Genomic DNA, 18,799 nt, shown 5'->3' with positions numbered 1-18,799 from the left:
TACATCTATCAACTGTTTCAGAAGACCATAACAGGTCGGTTTAACATAAAAACATTAAAATATTACTCACAGACATATGCTCTTCGGGGTTTTAGGGGGGACAAATTAGGAAAAGGGAAATAACACAATCTACGAATCATAGATCGAAGCACTGCTTCGACCTGCAAATCACTGCTTCGACTGGTTTAAGGTTCAAAGCAAAGCCGCACTGCAGAAAAGTTGATTACAGACTCGCTGCAGGTCTGTAATCAATGTAGAGAAATGATCATTTTCCTGACAAACACCCCCCAAGTGCACAACTGCAAAAAAGCCTACCGGACATGCCTCATGACAAATCGGCCTGACTTCGTTGAAGTCACTAGTAATCAGTGGTGTCTCTGGGTGAAAACACGAATTTTTTCGTGTGTGTGTGTGTGTTTTTGTAACGAGTAACGGCATGGCGCATAGAAAATGTATCAGAGTAGAAGTATGCAATTAAGGTTGGAAATGTAGTGAAGTAAAAGTGAAAGTAAACTGAATTAAAAAAACTCAAGTAAAGTACAAAGTCTCCCAAAACGTACTTAATTACAGTAGTGAAGTATTTGTACTTCGTTACTATACAACACTGCTCCTATAACAGCCTTTATGTAACGGCTGAGTGGATCCTTGTCATTTGATTGGTGCTTTGTATGTCACATGACTTGGATTATTTGTCCCATTTCTGTTGCGCTGCATTTATTGTGCAAATTTGTTTCCATTACCATGCAAATTTGATTCCATACATTTTGTACCATTGCACGCTGCGACCACTGCCCACGCACACCACGCGTACACACACCAGTGGGGGCAGTGTTTAGCTAAACATGGCGGAGTTTGTTTTGCTGACAGATGACGATTTGAAGGAGCCAATTGACGGTGCTAATTCTTCAAACACAAAAAACAAGTCCACCATGCTGTAAGCCCTCTGGAGGTATGAAGAGGTGTTAGGCTCAAGAGGATGAGGTTAGGATGAAAACCAGGACAAATTTCTGACGCAATTGTTCGCTGGAGTGAGGAAAGCAGAAGACAGTCTGTACACAAAGTCAGTGCACGGCATCACAGGTTTGCAATTGTCCTGGATCAGAACTAAGATGCAGGCTTTCAATGACTTCATGGACTTAGTCATCAGAAATGTATGTACGCGGAACATTCACTCAACAGAGATGTTCATGTCTCTGGTTCCTTAGACTTTGAAACTGGAAATAAATCTACAAGACAGTAGATTGTACTATAAGTCACAATTATTTTTGAAATATGGGGGTACCAATTCATGCAACAAGAAGCACAATGACTTATTCAGTGTATTATTTACTTATAATTACATTAGTAAGCAGAAGCTAACAAGCTCATTAATGTTACTGTATAAAGCACAAACCTATCCTCGGTGAGGTAAACATTCAGTTTAATTAAACATTTGAAAATTGTGCATTATTTATTTGTAATGCAAACACTGCATTAATGAGCAGAAGCAATCAGGTAATTAATGTCATAGGGCACCGCAGTCTCGTTTGAGGGCGGGCACTAAAGGGGTAAAATATGACGCATATGATGTAATTTCTCTACTTCCGGGGACGGAAACACAGCATTTTCTATGGGTTTTTGGGCAAATTACATGCAAACAAAATGAAAATGCAAAGAAAAAGTGACGATGCGGTGGGAAGTTGGACATGTGTTGCGGTTTGTTTATGGCCCAGAGCACAAACATGTCGAGGCGGTTTTGCAGGCGAGAGAACGTAGCTACTCTGGTTAGCTGTGTGGGCTAACACTTACCGACACGGTGTCTCCCACTCGCTTCATCTTCCCTTCTCCACTGGGAACTGAAAAACAAACACTTTTTGCGACTGCTTCAGTGATTGCAGCCGAAAACGAAACAGCACACCATTTGTCCATGTGAAGTTATGCTGTGTATATATTGCACAATGGCAGCGGAGGTCCACATAAGTGGTCAAATCTCGCAATATGATGCAGGGTTCAAATGAGACTGCAGTGCCTTATTGTTTGAGACACAAGTAAAGTGCTTCTTGTCACCATTGAACAGATGATCACAGGTATGGTTGGAATAATACACTAGCTCCATGATACAATATATCTCATATCATGATACACATCTCACAATCTGATACATATCATGACACATAATTACATCACTGTTCATACTAATTTTGTAGAAAGTAATCTGTGGTGAATGTAGTAACTTTAAATGAACAAATTTTTAAGTACAACTTGTAATCCTTGATGTTATCTGTTTCTTATTTGTACATTTCATAAGTTATTTATGATTCTTCTGCAAGATATAGCATTTCTTCCATGCAGCAGTTCACTTTTTAGGGTATCACAAGGGGAGGGCCAACTGGTCTTAGAGTCCACTGTGCCTAACCTCTTTACAATACTATTTAATGGTGTATATGACAACCTCAAACTGATTTTAAAGTTCATCCTAAACCTAATCTGGACTAGTGGACCCCAGGACTAGGACTAGTGGACATTAGGACTAGCGGGAAGTTCCCATATCACAACACTTTTTTTTAATGTAATTTCATTATCACAATTCACAATGTATCATTACACCCCTAATCAGAGGTGAGCTAAATTTGCAATGTAATTAAACATTTGAAGAGTCTTTCGTGAATCATTTGTAAAAGATAATAGCCTTACCTTACCATCTTAGCTGACCTGCCATTGCTGTTCATGTTGACTCAGACAGTTCAAACAAGTGGAGTGCCAAGTAATATGAGATATATTCCCTCTTTTTATTCCAGAGTGTGGTCTTTCTTTTGAGAGAATGATTTCTTAAATTGACTCATTCTCGAAGGCACAGGACATCTCTTTCATTCAGATCTTGTTTTATGGCTGTTTGTATTCAGGTAGATTGTGCATTATGGCCACCTCCTGCTCCAGAGGGTGAATCAAAGTACCTCATTCAGTATACAGGAGCACTTTGTGTTGCATCTAGACTATGCCATCTTGTTGCCACAGATTATAATGTTGTTTTGTTTGTTTGTTTTTCATATACAAGTAGTTTTGGAATATAAATAGTAGTACCTCCCAAACTAGTAAAATCACCACAACCTAGCCCAGAAAATACAGCCTGGGGATGGACTGGTTCTCTCCCTGGGTGATTACTAGGGATGAGCAAGTACACCACTATTTGTAACTGTATCTGTTCAACCATTTAAATCTGTATCTGTACTCAGGTGGACGGGGCCTAAACAGAAGTGGGTGTGGTTTAACAGGAAATGGGTAGGGCTTAAATCTGTACATTATGTTAAGCCTGGAATTGATATGGATTGATCAGAAGTTGCAATATTTATTGTTTATTTGAAAACTATTTACAGAACAGCCTCAAAATTGAGATTCAAATCAATGATTTTGATCAAAAAAGTAAGAGAACTATTTACAGAAGTTTTTTTTATGAACTCAGAACATGAATATTCTTAAGTGTATAAATGAATATTTACAGAACAGCCTCAGAATTGAGATTCAATGTTTTTAATCACAATAGTAAAGGAACTGTTTTATGAGTGAAGTGTCGCGCAGCGGCGCAAAGCTCACTCATGGTACAGGAAGTGCCAATTTTCAAATCCACAGTAAAACAGGAAATGTTCAAAAGTCAAACATGTCCAGGATTGACAGACAAGATCCCATGGAATATTGCGGGAACTCAGTGGCAAGCTCACACTCAAACAGGAAGTGTCAATTTATCAGTCACAGTGAAACAGGAAATGTTCAAATGTGAAACACTTCCTGGCATGGGTGGAGCTAGAGTGGAGGCCGGGGTTTCACTGGACTCCCCCTGAAATCTGATTGGACACAGATGATTGACATGTCACAGCACCACACTGGATGAAAGAGCTGCATTTTCAAATCAGTGAGTCACATTGACTGCTAGGTGCCTCCTGTCCAGTAGTTTGTGCTGTGTACCACAAAAAGTTCTATTACCCTGACCTCTAGTAATACGGTGAGAAATCTTGGAGCCATTTTTGATCAGGATATGTCATTCAAAGCGCATATTAAACAAATATGTAGGACTGCTTTTTTGCATTTATGCAATATCTCTAAAATTAGAAAGGTCTTGTCTCAGAGTGATGCTGAAAAACTAATTCATGCATTTATTTCCTCTAGGCTGGACTATTGTAATTCATTATTATCAGGTTGTCCTAAGAGTTCCCTGAAAAGCCTTCAGTTAATTCAAATTGCTGCAGCTAGAGTACTGACAAGGACTAGAAGGAGAGAGCATATCTCACCCATATTGGCCTCTCTTCATTGGCTTCCTGTTAATTCTAGAATACAATTTAAAATTCTTCTTCTTACTTATAAGGTTTTGAATAATCAGGTCCCATCTTATCTTAGGGACCTCGTAGTACCATATCACCCCAATAGAGCGCTTCGCTCTCAGAATGCAGGCTTACTTGTAGTTCCTAGGTTTTGTAAGAGTAGAATGGGAGGCAGAGCCTTCAGCTTTCAGGCTCCTCTCCTGTGGAACCAGCTCCCAATTCAGATCAGGGAGACAGACACCCTCTCTACTTTTAAGATTAGGCTTAAAACTTTCCTTTTTGCTAAAGCTTATAGTTAGCCCTGGATCAGGTGACCCTGAACCATCCCTTAGTTATGCTGCTATAGACTTAGACTGCTGGGGGGTTCCCACGATGCACTGAGTGTTTCTTTCTCTTTTTGCTCTGTATGCACCACTCTGCATTTAATCATTAGTGATTGATCTCTGCTCCCCTCCACAGCATGTCTTTTTCCTGGTTCTCTCCCTCAGCCCCAACCAGTCCCAGCAAAAGACTGCCCCTCCCTGAGCCTGGTTCTGCTGGAGGTTTCTTCCTGTTAAAAGGGAGTTTTTCCTTCCCACTGTCGACAAGTGCTTGCTCACAGGGGGTCGTTTTGACCGTTGGGGTTTTTACGTAATTATTGTATGGCCTTGCCTTACAATGTAAAGCGCCTTGGGGCAACTGTTTGTTGTGATTTGGCGCTATATAAATAAAATTGATTGATTGATTGAATTTGATGTTTGTATCACCATTTGCAGGATTCCACTCTAAATATTCTCTTATCTGCTGCACTATATATAAAAAGTAAGATGCTGCTCCTCAGTGTTTCTCAGTTGCCCTCAAAAGTATTGGAACACTTAGTATTTCACACATTTTAATTTGTTTATTCCATTTCAAATACATTTTTTTTCTAAAATGATCTTCCTTATCTCAAACTGAAAGCAAATCTCTACAATTTGATATAAATTAATTAAAAATATAAAATCCAGCTTCCTGATGAAGTGGTGTAGTGGAGGATTTTCTTAAAAAGAAGACCTGAAAGTTAAGGTACAATTTGACAGAAAGTACATTTGAGATGAAAGCCTAGATTTGATGTTCTGGTGAAAGAAACGTTTGTATTTCTTCATAATTCATGTAAATAAAGTCCAAGACATATTGTTCATGTTTCCATCCCCTGACTTGTCTAAAGAAAACTGGCAATAAAACGGATTATTATTTACAGGTTTTATAAAGTTTTAGAGATTTGATTTCTGTTTGAGTTTGAGGACGATCATTTTAGATCATTTTTCCATGCCTGTCGGTTGCTTCATTCGCCTGTGGGCAGGCTTTGAGTGAGCACTGGTCCACCCCTCTCGTCGTCGTTTCATTGCGAGGAAATGGTGGAATGATTTGGGCTTTTTTTCCATCAGAATTTTTTCAGAAACTGTTAGAGACAAGCAGCTGGAAACCATTCGAAAAATTTATCTGGCTTTCTGTGAAAATTTTACAGGCTTCACAGAGAATAAGGAGTGTTACTACAGCTTTAAGGACGGTCCACAATGGCGCACGGCGCGCCACGCTCTGAGCCGCCATCGAGAGGCAGAAACCACCAGATCATTTCTAAACGCATCGCTGTATGGAGCCGGGACCGTCGTGTGCAATTTCTCTGGTTATCACAAGAGCTGGACATCAGCCATTTTCCGGCAGATTTCACTTTTAACAAGAGATTTTGTCATGGAAAGCCGCGCGGACAAGCCCAGCTCTCCACAATTTCTCTTATACTACTCGACTGGTAAGCACTGAAAGCCAAGATAGGCTTGTCCCAACTTGTCCTCTGGCACTCCAAAATGGAGGTGTTCCTTTGTCTCGCTTCATCAGCGAATCGGTCGTGACGCGCGAAGCCTGATGGAAAAAAAAGCCCAAATCATTCCGCCATTTCCTCGCAATGAAACAACGACGAGAGGGGTGGACCAGTGCTCACTCAAAGCCTGCTCACAGGTGAATGACGCAACCGACAGGCGTGGAAAAACTCACGCATGTGCACGAAAGTTCAAGCTTGGCTGACGTAAAAACATATGAATCAAATCCATATAGTTTTTGAAAAAAATAAAAAGGTACGATACTTTTCTCACAGACCTCGTATAAGTGACATTCACATGATAATATAATATAATATATATATATAATATAATATAATATAATATAATATTTCAAAAATATAATTTGGCCATATTGTACAGGCCTACTGTCAACTAGCTGAAAACTTTGAATATTAATTTACATCTACTGTTGTGTGGGCCGCTGAAGAGGAGGTACTGCTGGCCCACCACCACCAGAGGGCGCCCTGCCTGGAGTGCGGGCTCCAGGCACCAGAGGGCGCTGCCGCCTAACAGGAGCAGCCAGGGTGACAGCTGACGCTCATCATCCTTGACAGCTGTCACCACTCAACAGGATCAGCATTGGTATATCAGCCAGACGACATCTCCACCTCTTTGCCGAGATATCGTTCTACCTTGAAGGTAATGTACCTCAGCTGGTTGTGAGATAATAACCCTTTGTTGCTTGAGCGTTTTTTGAACTCTTTATTCGACGAGAGGAGGAGGTGGTTTTCCACCGTACGTTTTGCTGGGTGCACACGCACCCACTTCTAACTGTGTTTGCTCCTCGCCAGCAGTACCAGATCCGACACGCGGAGGCAGTGGCCACCTGGGAGTTCGGGACTTGGCGGCTCCAGTATTCCCGGGGTTCGGTGGCGGAGGAAATCGTGTGGTTCCGGTTCGACTTCGGACTGATGTCTCCTATCTTCGAGCCTGCCCACATGACATCTTGTATTTGACTCACTATTGTAATCTGTTGTTGTTGTTGTGCATTTTCACAACAGTAAAGTGTTGTATTTGGCTTTATCCATTGTCCATTCATTTGCGCCCCCTGTTGTGGGTCCGTGCTCCTACACTTTCCCCAACATCTACATTAAAAAAAATGCTTAAACTGGCAGGGGGTTAAGAGGGCTGTAATGGGGGGGTCATCTGAAAAGCAAAAAAGAAAATGGTTAAAAAAGTGGAGAGTATGGGGGGCAGAGCTCCCCCCAGAAGCTGAAAGGCAAAATAAGGAAAATGCTTACAAAGGCGGGGAGTCTGGAGGGGCCCCCCCCCCAAAAGCTAAGAGGTTTTAGTCATGCTCATGCTCCCAAGAACCATTTTACTGAAAAAGGTCTGAAGGACCAAAAGGACATGGTTAGATGGCGAGGAGCTTTTCTAAGTATGTGAGTGGCAAATAAAGAAAATTGCTTAAAAAGGCGAGGGAGCTGAAAGGTTCCTCTTTGATCAAATATATAACAGTATGTAACATTCAACAGTACAACTGCAGCAGAATCACACAGCAGCTTGTAAATGTTGTGTGGGCCGCTGAAGAGGAGGTACTGCTGGCCCACCACCACCAGAGGGCACCCTGCCTGGAGTGCGGGCTCCAGGCACCAGAGGGCGCTGCCACCTCACAGGAGCAGCCGGGGTGACAGCTGTCACCTACGACAGCTGTCACCAGTCATCTGATCCGCATCGGTATATCAGCAAGACATCATCTCCACCTCTTTGCCGAGATATCGCTCTACAGAGGAGGTAACGTACTCAGCCAATCGTGTTGTTTTCTTGACCATAATACTTTGTTGCCTTTACGCAGATAGTGAGTAGAACAGCAGGAGACTGTATTGGACCATTTGGATAAGTACTCACATTCCTGCACTAACCAGTGTTTTCCTGACGAGAGGTGGAGGTGGTTTTTCCACCATACGTGTTGCTGGGTGCAGGCGCACCCACATCTGACTGTTTTTGTTCCTCGCCAGCAGTACCAGATCCGACAAGCGGAGGCAGTGGCCACCTGGGAGTTCGGGACTTGGCGGCTCCAGTATTCCCGGGGTTCGGTGGCGGAGGAAATCGTGTGGTTCCGGTTCTGCTTTGGACAGACGTCTTCTATCTTCGAGCCTGCCCACATGACACCTTTTGTGATTTGACTTTATTGTCTATTATTGTAATCTGTCGTGTTTGTTGTGCTTATTTCACAACAGTAAAAGTGCTATTTGACTTCCTCCATTGTCCGTTCATTTGCGCCCCCTGTTGTAGGTCCGTGTTCGTACACTTTCACAACAGTAAAATCTAATTAAGAACTGGCACAACATTCATTCATTAAATCATTAATTCAGCTTTCACTTCCTTGATCTTGTAATGTTTCTGTCATTATTTATAAGACTAACCCTGAGGAAAATGATCAGAAACTGGATCCAAACCTTTTTCTAACCTCCTCTCATTCTCCTGTTGACAGTCTGATTTTGGAAGCCAAATGATTTTGAAGTAAATCTCTTTGGTTGCATTTAAGAAAATGTTCTTTGAGCCACAAACATTATTGTTTTTTTTTTTTTTTTTTTGCCTTTATTTCCAATAAACTGTCTGTAGTTAGTGTTCGTTATTTTTGGGCACTTCAGCCAAATGTTTGAGGATTTATATGATTTTGTGATTTCACCATGAACTGAATCCTTCCAATCGGTGTTTCACCATCAGTTTGCCCTCAAGAGCAAGAAGAGGGGACTCTTACGAGTTCCATGTGTCTTTGTAGGTGTGTACCAAACAACATGATTTGTACAAACTACTTCCACCTGCAAATTCCAGCAACAATCAGGCACAAACACAGTTCTGTATTCTTTCCAGAGCTACAAGACATTCTGGGATTTGACATCACAAAACAAAAGCTGCAATAATTAAAATGAAGGCAGCAAAGCACAAATTTTTAATAAGAACTAGCGACCGTGTCCCTCGAGGTGCCCTGTGGGGGGTGCTCCAGGAGTACGCGTTCCAGGATCCTTTGATAAGGGCTATCCAGTCCCTGTACGACTGCAGCAGGAGCTTGGTTCGCATTGCCGGTAGTAAGTCAAGCCTGTTTCCAGTGCACATTAGCCTCCGCCAGGGCTGCCCTTTGTCACCGGGTTTGTTCATTACCTTTATGGACAGAATTTCTAGGCACAGTCAGCATGTAGAGGGGGTCTGGCTTGGGAACCACAGAATCTCGTCTCTGCTGTTTGCGGACGATGTGGTTCTGTTGGCTTCGTCAAATCAGGATCTTCAGCATGCACTGGAGTGGACTGCAACCAAGTTGAAGCGTCTGGGATGAAGATCAGCACCTCCAAATCCGACACCATGGTTCTCGACCGGAAAAAGATGCTTTGCCCTCTTCAGGTTGGTGGAGTGTCCTTGCCTCAAGTGGAGAAGTTTAAGTATCTCGGGGTCTTGTTCACGAGAGAGAGACAGATGGAGCATGAGATCGACAGACGAATTGGTGCAGCATCTGCAGTGATGCGGTTGCTGTATCGGACTGTCGTGGTAAAGAGAGAGCTGAGCAGGGGGGCAAAGCTCTCGATTTACCGCTCAATCTACGTTCCGACCCTCACCTATGGTCATGAGATTTGGCTCATGACCGAAAGAACAAGATCGCGAGTACAAGCGGCCGAGATGAGTTTCCTCCACAGGGTCCCTTAGAGACAGGGTGAGGAGCTCGGTCACTCGGGAGGATCTCAGAGTTGAGCCGCTGCTCCTCCACGTCGAAAGGATCCAGCTGAGGTGGCTCGGGCATCTTTCTCAGATGCCCCCTGGATGCCTCGCTGGAGAGGTGTTCCGGGCACGTCCCATTGGGAGGAGGCCCCGGGGAAGACCCAGGATGTTATTTCTTGCAGTGCTAAAGAAAAAAATAATCATGAATCTGCCCCTTAATTGGATCCATCGTAAAAATGAACTATTTCTTCCTTGGCCTGTACCCCACCCTTTCACTGAGTTTCAAGAAAATCACTCAGCAGGTTTTGAAAATCTTCAGAAAACAGTGTGAGGATGTGAAGTGAAAAATGTCAAATCATTCTACATCCTCAAACCTTAAAATCTACAGCCTGGAGAGCAATCCTGATGGCAGGTTCCAGCACACTGAAATGTTCAAGACCCACAGTGTCCTGAATTTGAAAGCGGTCACCTCAGATGAAATGCTGAATATCTCAATATTGATCCAGGACAGGAAGCCACAGTTCTGCATTCGTGGACCTCTTACAAGCAGCATCAGGACCGCTGACCATTAGTAAATTATTATGAAGCAAGCTGATTCCCGTCTCTTCTGTCTTGGAGGATAATTGCTTGTTTTGACACCTGTAAATGTTTCAGTTGCACATTTTGCTCCGTCTTTGCTCATTTCAAAGTACGAGACGAAAGCTGCTGGACAGTAAGTGGGAATCCTAAACCTCTGCCTTCTAGGCTGCTCATCCCCACGTGCAGCTTAAACTGCCAGAGATTTTTCAACTATGCTTTTCATAAATTAATATCATCTTTCTGCACTTGTATTTTGCACCCAATTTATTTGGAGTTAATTTAAATCCAAGCACCTATTTTTCAGGTCAAAACTGACCTGAGAAGCAGAATAAAAGGCAAACAAGTGGCTGCGGGTCTGTGGATATCGATAAGTGGAGTAGCACCAGAGGCGTTCCCTTATGTACAGGCGATGGAGCTCCACTTTGAAAAGTCTACAATGATTAATTGCTCTGACAGCTGCTCATGTGCCCGCAGCCAATTTTGACCTCAACGACATCAACTAAGGTGGTAAAACAACAGTTACACTCCAGTCCTATTTTACGATGGCCGAGAAAAAAATGTCTGCTAAGCCCTGAATGGGAGCTATAGCTGGGTTGAATTATGAATTACTCACAATATAAAAATGCTCCAAACATGTTGAAAAATATCCCACATTATATAACGGCTGAGTGGATTCTTGTCATCTGATTGGTGTTTTGTATGTCACATGACATGGATTAATTCATCCCATTTGTGTTGCATTGCATTTAGTTACATTTAGAGTGCAAATTTGGTTCCATACTTTTGGTACCATTGCACTCTGCACACACACGCATGCGCGTACGTTTTCGTGCATGCAGGCACACGTGATTGCACACGCACATGTGCACACACATGATCGTGCACACACGCCACATGCAGGTGATCGCGCATGTGTGTGTGCACACAACACGTGCGCGCACGCACCCACAAAAAAAATCCACTGTGCTGTCTGGAGACTCTTGGCAGGAAGTTGGAATGAAAAGCTGAGCTCATTTCTGACATGATTTTTTTTTTCGCTGCACTGAGGACATACACAGTCTTTTTTTGGTAGTACACGCATGCACAAGCATTGACCAGGTTGCGTGTGTACGTGTGTGCACGGGGATGATGACTCTCCTGAGACATAATTTGATTGAGCAACTGATGCTGCTAATTCACTCACACACACACACACACACACACACACACACACACACACACACACACACACACACACACACACACACACACACACACACACACACACACACACACACACACACACACACACACACACACACACACACATAAAACAAATCCATTGTGCTGTCTGGAGGCTGTTAGCAGGAATAAAGAAGAAAAGCTGGACTCATTTCTGACGTGATATTTTTTTTACTGCATTGACGTACACAGTTGACCGACCCAGTTGCATGTATGTGTGTGCACCCGCGTGTGCGGAGGACAACAACACAATGATTTAATTGAGCTAACTGACACTGCTAATTTTTGTAACACACGCACACACACAAAATCCACTCTGCTGTAAGCCGTCTGGATGCATGAAGACCTGTTCATAACAAAAGCTGATGTGATTTTTGGCTGGACTGAGGAACTACACAAAGTGTATGTATTTTTAATGGAAGTGCAAAGTCAGTGCACAGCATCACTGGACTACATGTTATAGTGGAACACCAAAATGTGAGTCCCTTTTCTGTTGTTTATAAATTAATAAAATATTAAATGACAAGGCTCTATTTTAGCCGTTATATAAAACAAATAATGAATGTTATTACATTCTTTCAATGGAATGAATATTTAATTCGGTGAACGCTGGAACACACCATTCAACTCGGGTTTGCCTTGTTGAATGGTATGTGCCAGCTTTCAGCTCATGAAATATTCATACCATTGAACTCATAAACAGTCATTATTTGTATATTATTATATGGCTACGACACTATGCGTGCTCTGATTGGATCATTTTCGGTCTGATATTTTCCCATATCAGACCGTTACCATGACAATCGGTCCAGATTGCATATCACATTCATTACAAACCAGAAAACTAAAAATACAATTAGTAAAAATCAAGTTGGACATGAACATACTCCATAAATATGTAAACAGCATCGAAAAAAAAACAAAACACAGATTGAAAACTTACCAGCTAAACTGACCGTCTTTTAATCAAGTTCTTCATGGAGGTGAAGTGAACAGGTCTGACTACAAGCCCAAAACCATCAGCAACTTTCATATTCGGGTGATATCTTAAGTTTGTGTTTATATACGAGGTCTATTAGAAAAGTATCCGACCTTATTATTTTTTTCAAAAACCATATGGATTTGAATCACGTGTGATTACATCAGACATGCTTGAACCCTCGTGGGCATGCGAGAGTTTTTTCACGCCTGTCGGTTACGTCATTCACCTGTGGGCAGTCTTTGAGTGAGGAGTCGCCAACCCTCTCGTCGATTTTTTCATTGTTTAGGAATGGCTCAGAGACTGCTGCTTTGTTTGATCAAAATTTTTTCAAAACTGTAAGGCACAACTGAGTGGACACCATTCGATAAATTCAGCTGGTTTTCAGTAAAAATTTTAACGGCTGATGAGAGATTTTGGTCTGGTAGTGTCGCCGTAAGGACGGCCCACGGTGCCTGACGGCGATCTGTGCTTCGAGGCGGCAGCGTCTCGCCGTTTCAAGTTGAAAACTTCCACATTTCAGGCTCTGTTGACCCAGGAAGTCGTCAGAGAACAGAGAACTTTCAGAAGAAGTCGGCATGAGGAGTTTATTCGGACATTCCATTGTTAACAGACATTTTGTAATGAAAGAACGTGCGGGCAGAGTCGCATGTCGGGCCAGACCCGACCGCGGGGGGTTGCGACAGGAAAAACACCTCCGTTGGAAACCTTAACGGACAAGTTGGAACATGCCCAAGCTGTTAAACAATTTCTCAGTTACTCACTTGTTGAAAGCCATCAAAAACCGCCTGAATTTTACAAATTGTTTTCAACACAGAGGTGTTTTTCCTGTCGCGGCGCACACAGATTTGCCGAGTCGTCACAGAAACAACTCGGCGAATTTGCGCGCACGTCTTTCATTAAAAAATGTCCTTAAACAGTGGAATGTCCGCATAAAGTCCTCATGCCGGCCTCTTCTGAATCTTCTCTGTTCTCTCACGACATCCTGGGTGAATTAAGCCTTAAATTAGGATGTTTTCAGGTCAAAACAGGCCAACGACGGCGCCTGGAAGCGCTGCACGACGTCCCACTCCATTGGAAGTCCTTACAGCAACAGAAACACCCTATAATCTCTCATCAGCCGTTAAACTTTTCACCGAAAACCAGCTTAATTTCTCGAATAGTGTCCACTCGGATATTCCTCCCAGAAAAAATTTTGATAAAGCAACGCGTGCCGTCTCGAGCAATGTGTGAAACAAAGGAATTCAGCCGAGATGGCGGGACCACATCTCACTCAAGGCCTGCCCACAGGGAAATAATGTCACCGACGCGTGAAAAAACTTACGCATGCGCACTGAGGGTTCAAGCATGATTGGTGTAATCGCATGTCATTCAAATCCATATAGTTAAAAAAAAAAATAAAAGTGTCGGTTTATTATCTAATAGACCTCGTGTATATATATATATATATATATATATATATATATATATATATATATATATATATATATATATATATATATATATATATATATATAATAGCCATATAATAAACAAATTATTAACCTCGCTTGCTCGGATAATAATCCTTTAGTATGTGTCTCATCATAAATATTCCAAAAATATATAGTTTGTAATATCTCAAGTTTTATTGAGTTATGGAGTAAAAACAGAAAAAAAATCCTGATCAATGGACGAGTAGCACAATCACGTCCACTTTCTACTTACGACTGCTCCATTGTTTCTGGTACAACAATTGCATGCACCATTCTGCACATGCTGCCTACATGAGTTCCCAAAACTGAATATCACCAAAGTCCAACAGATGTGCAGGAAGACAAAAGCCCCATTTCGCAAATTAGATAAAATATTAGATAAAATATTAGATAAAATATTTAAATTACTGTATTTTCCGGAATATAAGTTACAGGGTTTTTTTTTTTTTTTTTTACTAGTTTGGGACATCCTGTGACTTATATTGTGGTGTGACTTACATACCAAAAATTCTCACATTCATGACTAATAATAATAATAATTATGGCTATTTCTATAGGATTTTACCAGGAATCAAAGCGCTCCAAAAAAAAAACAAAAAACAAAAACCCTTAATAATAAAATAATAAAAGACAATAATGAAACATGCAGTACAACAATGCACACAAATCCCAAATTAAAGAACTGAGAATACAGAAAAAAGGTGTAACTTATACTCCGGTGCCACTTATACTCTGGAAAATATGGTATGTTTCACCATATTTGAAGGGTTCAAATGCAAAACTCAGTAAATCTATTTTATTAAATGGAGAAAAATAACATTTAAAATGGGACTCTAAAGGAAAATGCATTAGAAAATGCACATATTTCCACAAATAGAATGGAAGTCATATGTTCAAATTGTTTAATATCTTGCACACTGATAATTATCTAAGCAGCCAAATGCACGTTGGCCTCAACTGAAAAGTTGTGGTTTTGGACTTACTGGGTTTTGCATCTGAATCCTTCATATACACAATTACAAAGGTAAGAAAACAACATTTAGCCAATGAAGTAATATTAACATTAACATAAGTGAAAAATGCAAAAAAGGACAATGTCCATTGAACCATGACCTGTGCTGCCACCTGACATAGTTAAGTCAAGTGTGCCAGTGTTCCTCCACAACAACACAGAACCACCTTGGGTTGTGGATGGATACCACCCAGGCAGACAACTGGTCCATTTCCACATCTCTAAAGTAATAATGATGACTTGGATTTGGAACGCACTTTTCAAGACACCCAAAGCGCTTTACAAGTTGCATTATTCATTCACTCGCACATTGGTGGTGGTAAGCTTCTAGCCACAGTTGCCCTGGGGCAAACTGACAATGGCTGCCATTCTGCACCTACAGCCCCTCCGGCCACCACCTCATTCATACACAGGTGAGGTGGATTAAGTGTCTTGCCCAAGGACACAACAGCAATATGCAGATTTTGGACTGCTTGGGAGCCTGATTCAACCCTTCTGTCATACAACGGCTTGCTCTACCAACTGAGTTATTTAACCAACCAACATAACCATCTCTCTGCTACAGCTAGGTGAAACATGGGCACTGTATTGGGGTCTTCAACACTCAGGCACCTATGTGCTGGATCATGCACGGATTAATGGGCCACATGACCAAAATGTCGTAGCTGATGCTTCCTCACAATGCAAGTGATATTCTTCATCCCAGTCTCTCTTAGTAACCGCTTGTTTGATACAAAGTCATTCCAGCAGTACCCAAGGATCCTTCAAAGACACCGGGTATCAAAGACATTCAGTCATTACCTAAGCTCACTGGTTAGCGTCTAAGTCTCACAACCATACAGCAAGAAAGGCAGCACCGAGATCCTAAAGAATTAGACCTTTGTTTGCCTGTCAAGATATCAACACCTCTGTCCAGTGACCTCATAAGCTCTTCTTGGGCTCCTCATGATCTCAAAGGCTGAGGACACAGAGACGCATAACACAAAACTAAACAATAACAGTTCATGCAAACTAATTTTTTTAGTCCTGTTGGTTTCTAATCACAAAATCAGATTAGAAACGGCATCTTTGTGGACAACCAAACATCAGGCAAACATCTTACAGGCCATCTATCAATTGCTGAGGTTATAACAAACAGCAGGTACAATACAAGATCTGAACCACTCCGCGATCACGTCAGTGCAACTCAAGATGATGGCATTTAACTGGACGTCAGTCACAAAGAGAGTGAGGAAGTAGCGTGGATTTTAAAAATGCAAATGAGATTGGACCTGTGGATTGACCTGGAGTTTTCACACCCCCAGTCTGCCATCAGAGCTGGAGGGGACCAGGATCCCTCTTAGCGATTCCATCTTTACTGAGCCTTGCCAACCCAGCTGACAAAATAATGCCTCTTTTTCATCAGAGTTGTGCAGCCAATTATTACAAAAATACTGTACACAGCAATGAAGAGAAATTTAAAAATCCAGTCAGGAAGGTCATAATAAATCCTTCAGTGATCATCATCTGGACTGCTTTCCTCATTTGAAACACTTATATTTGTATTACGCTACATATAAAAGAGGATTAAATAAAATCAAGCAATTATGTGAGGACGTTGGTGCAGTAAATGATAAAGTGATGGGTTAATTGCTTTTTTCAGCTCCACAGATATGATTGAATGAATATGACTGGGTTCAGTGAGCAGGTGGCTCTGTGAGATAGGTGATGGACGGCCAACACAGGCTGCCTGTCTGTGTCTTTGGACAAAACAGACTGTCTGCATCATCCCAGTCCACCCGGCTGTGGACGGGTACCATCCAGATCCACATCAAGATACACCAACCAGCAGGGCGCCTGGGTGATGCCTTTTTACAGTAAAGCTGATAAAAACTCACATCCATAGGTATTTGGAGATCAGCCCATCATACTCTGCTTATTAGGCAAAGATGGGTGAATGTGAAGCCTCATTGTAAAGTGCTTTGAGCACCTGCATCAGATAGAAAATCCACGGCCTCCTGACTTCTACACCTGAGCAACTCACTTCAAGCCAGCACCACATGATGGCACATAAAGCTCCAAAACATCCACAAGATAATAGGGTGCAGAACCATTCAGCATTTCTTATGGTCAAAGCAGAACCTTGAAATCGGTTGACTCGTGGTCAGGAAGCGAGTGAGCAAGTTTGGTTTTCATTTGTTTGACCATTCTTGAGCACAGTTACAAAATACTGGCAGACACAAAAGTGGACAGTTGCCTGGGTCCCTGGCATGACTTTCAAACTGTGGAGTTTCTTTCTTCTTTTGTTTTTCACCATCCCTCAGGTCCTAATCAGGCTACATCAGTTAAATAAAAGCAACATGTCTGCATTTTCTCATGCTGAGGACAGATTTGAAGAAAAAGTCAGTTGTTCTGTCACATATCACATCATATTTGAGATCCAGCCTCCAAAACGGCTGGAGAATATCACCTGTAGCACCACCACCCATCACAGAAATGTTTCACTCTGCATTTATACAAACCAGACAAAAACACAAAATGTGTTGATGAAGGTAATAAGTGGGCGTGTCCTTGACCTTCTCCAGCCGTTGGGCTCCTCAAGATTGAGGCACCTACCTGCTGGATCGTTCTCAGGATAGAAAAAAAAAAAAGAAACATGACGTTCCTTCACACTACAAATGATGCTCCTCCTTTGAGTCTCAAGGAGCTGCTTATTAGTCACAAAGTCATTCCAGCAGTACTGAAGGATATCTGACACATTTGTTCTCCTGCAAAGACGTCTGCAACACCAAACACCTCTGTCCCAACACCTCATGAATCCATAAGATCTTCAAGGCATCTCCAGATCTCAAGTTCAACCATTTCACCACATACAGACACACTTATTATTATTATTATTTATTGTTATTATTATAGAACTGAAAGTGAGGAATGCTGGATGACTCCTGCCTGTGGTGCTGACGCCTGCGTGGACTTCTCATCTTCTTTATATTATTATGTTGTTTGATTTCCTGTTTTCTGTTTCTTTAGCTTTGTAAAACTTTGCAAAAGCCTTGTAACTGTTAAATTGGCCAAAGCAGTGGTTCACCCCTTTGAGTCTGGTCTGCTTGAGGTTTCTTCCTCATTGTTATCAAAGGGGTTTTTTTTCCTTACCGCCGTCACCTGTGTGCTTGCTCTAAAGTTGATAAGGTTAGACCTTACTTGTGTGAAGCATCTTGAGACAGCTTTGTTGTGATTTGGTGCTGTATAAACAAAATAAATAAACTGAAACTGAAAGATTACAAAGTGCTGTCCATGATAAAATATCAAAAGAAAAAAAAAATTTGAACAAACATAAAACAAATTAAAGTACAACAAACCCACCATACGTACCAACAAATATTTTTAAACTGAGATAAAACCATAATTAACCCTCTGGGGCCCACACCATCGTATACGATGGCTAAGACCAAGCTTTACTAAATTATAAATAACTTTTTAATGATATGAGATAGAAACTTACTCTTTTTTTTTTTGCTGAAAAGTTAACTCTGCGGACTTTCGAGCCAGCCATCGGCCATCTTTGTACTCCTCATAGAAGCTGTGTGATGACATGCGCAATATGAGTGTCCAATCGGAATTGGTTCACCGTCACATGGTTTTCCAAAATCCAATCGTAGGGCAGATTTACCTCACATGAAAAGCCAAAGATTGTTTTCAGGAGTGATATGTTACTAGTTGTCCAGTTTGAACAGCCCCCTGGGTGCTCCAAT

Source organism: Thalassophryne amazonica, chromosome 17 (genome assembly GCF_902500255.1).
Source record: "Thalassophryne amazonica chromosome 17, fThaAma1.1, whole genome shotgun sequence".
Lineage (NCBI taxonomy): Eukaryota > Metazoa > Chordata > Actinopteri > Batrachoidiformes > Batrachoididae > Thalassophryne > Thalassophryne amazonica.
This window is presented reverse-complemented; position numbering follows the sequence as displayed.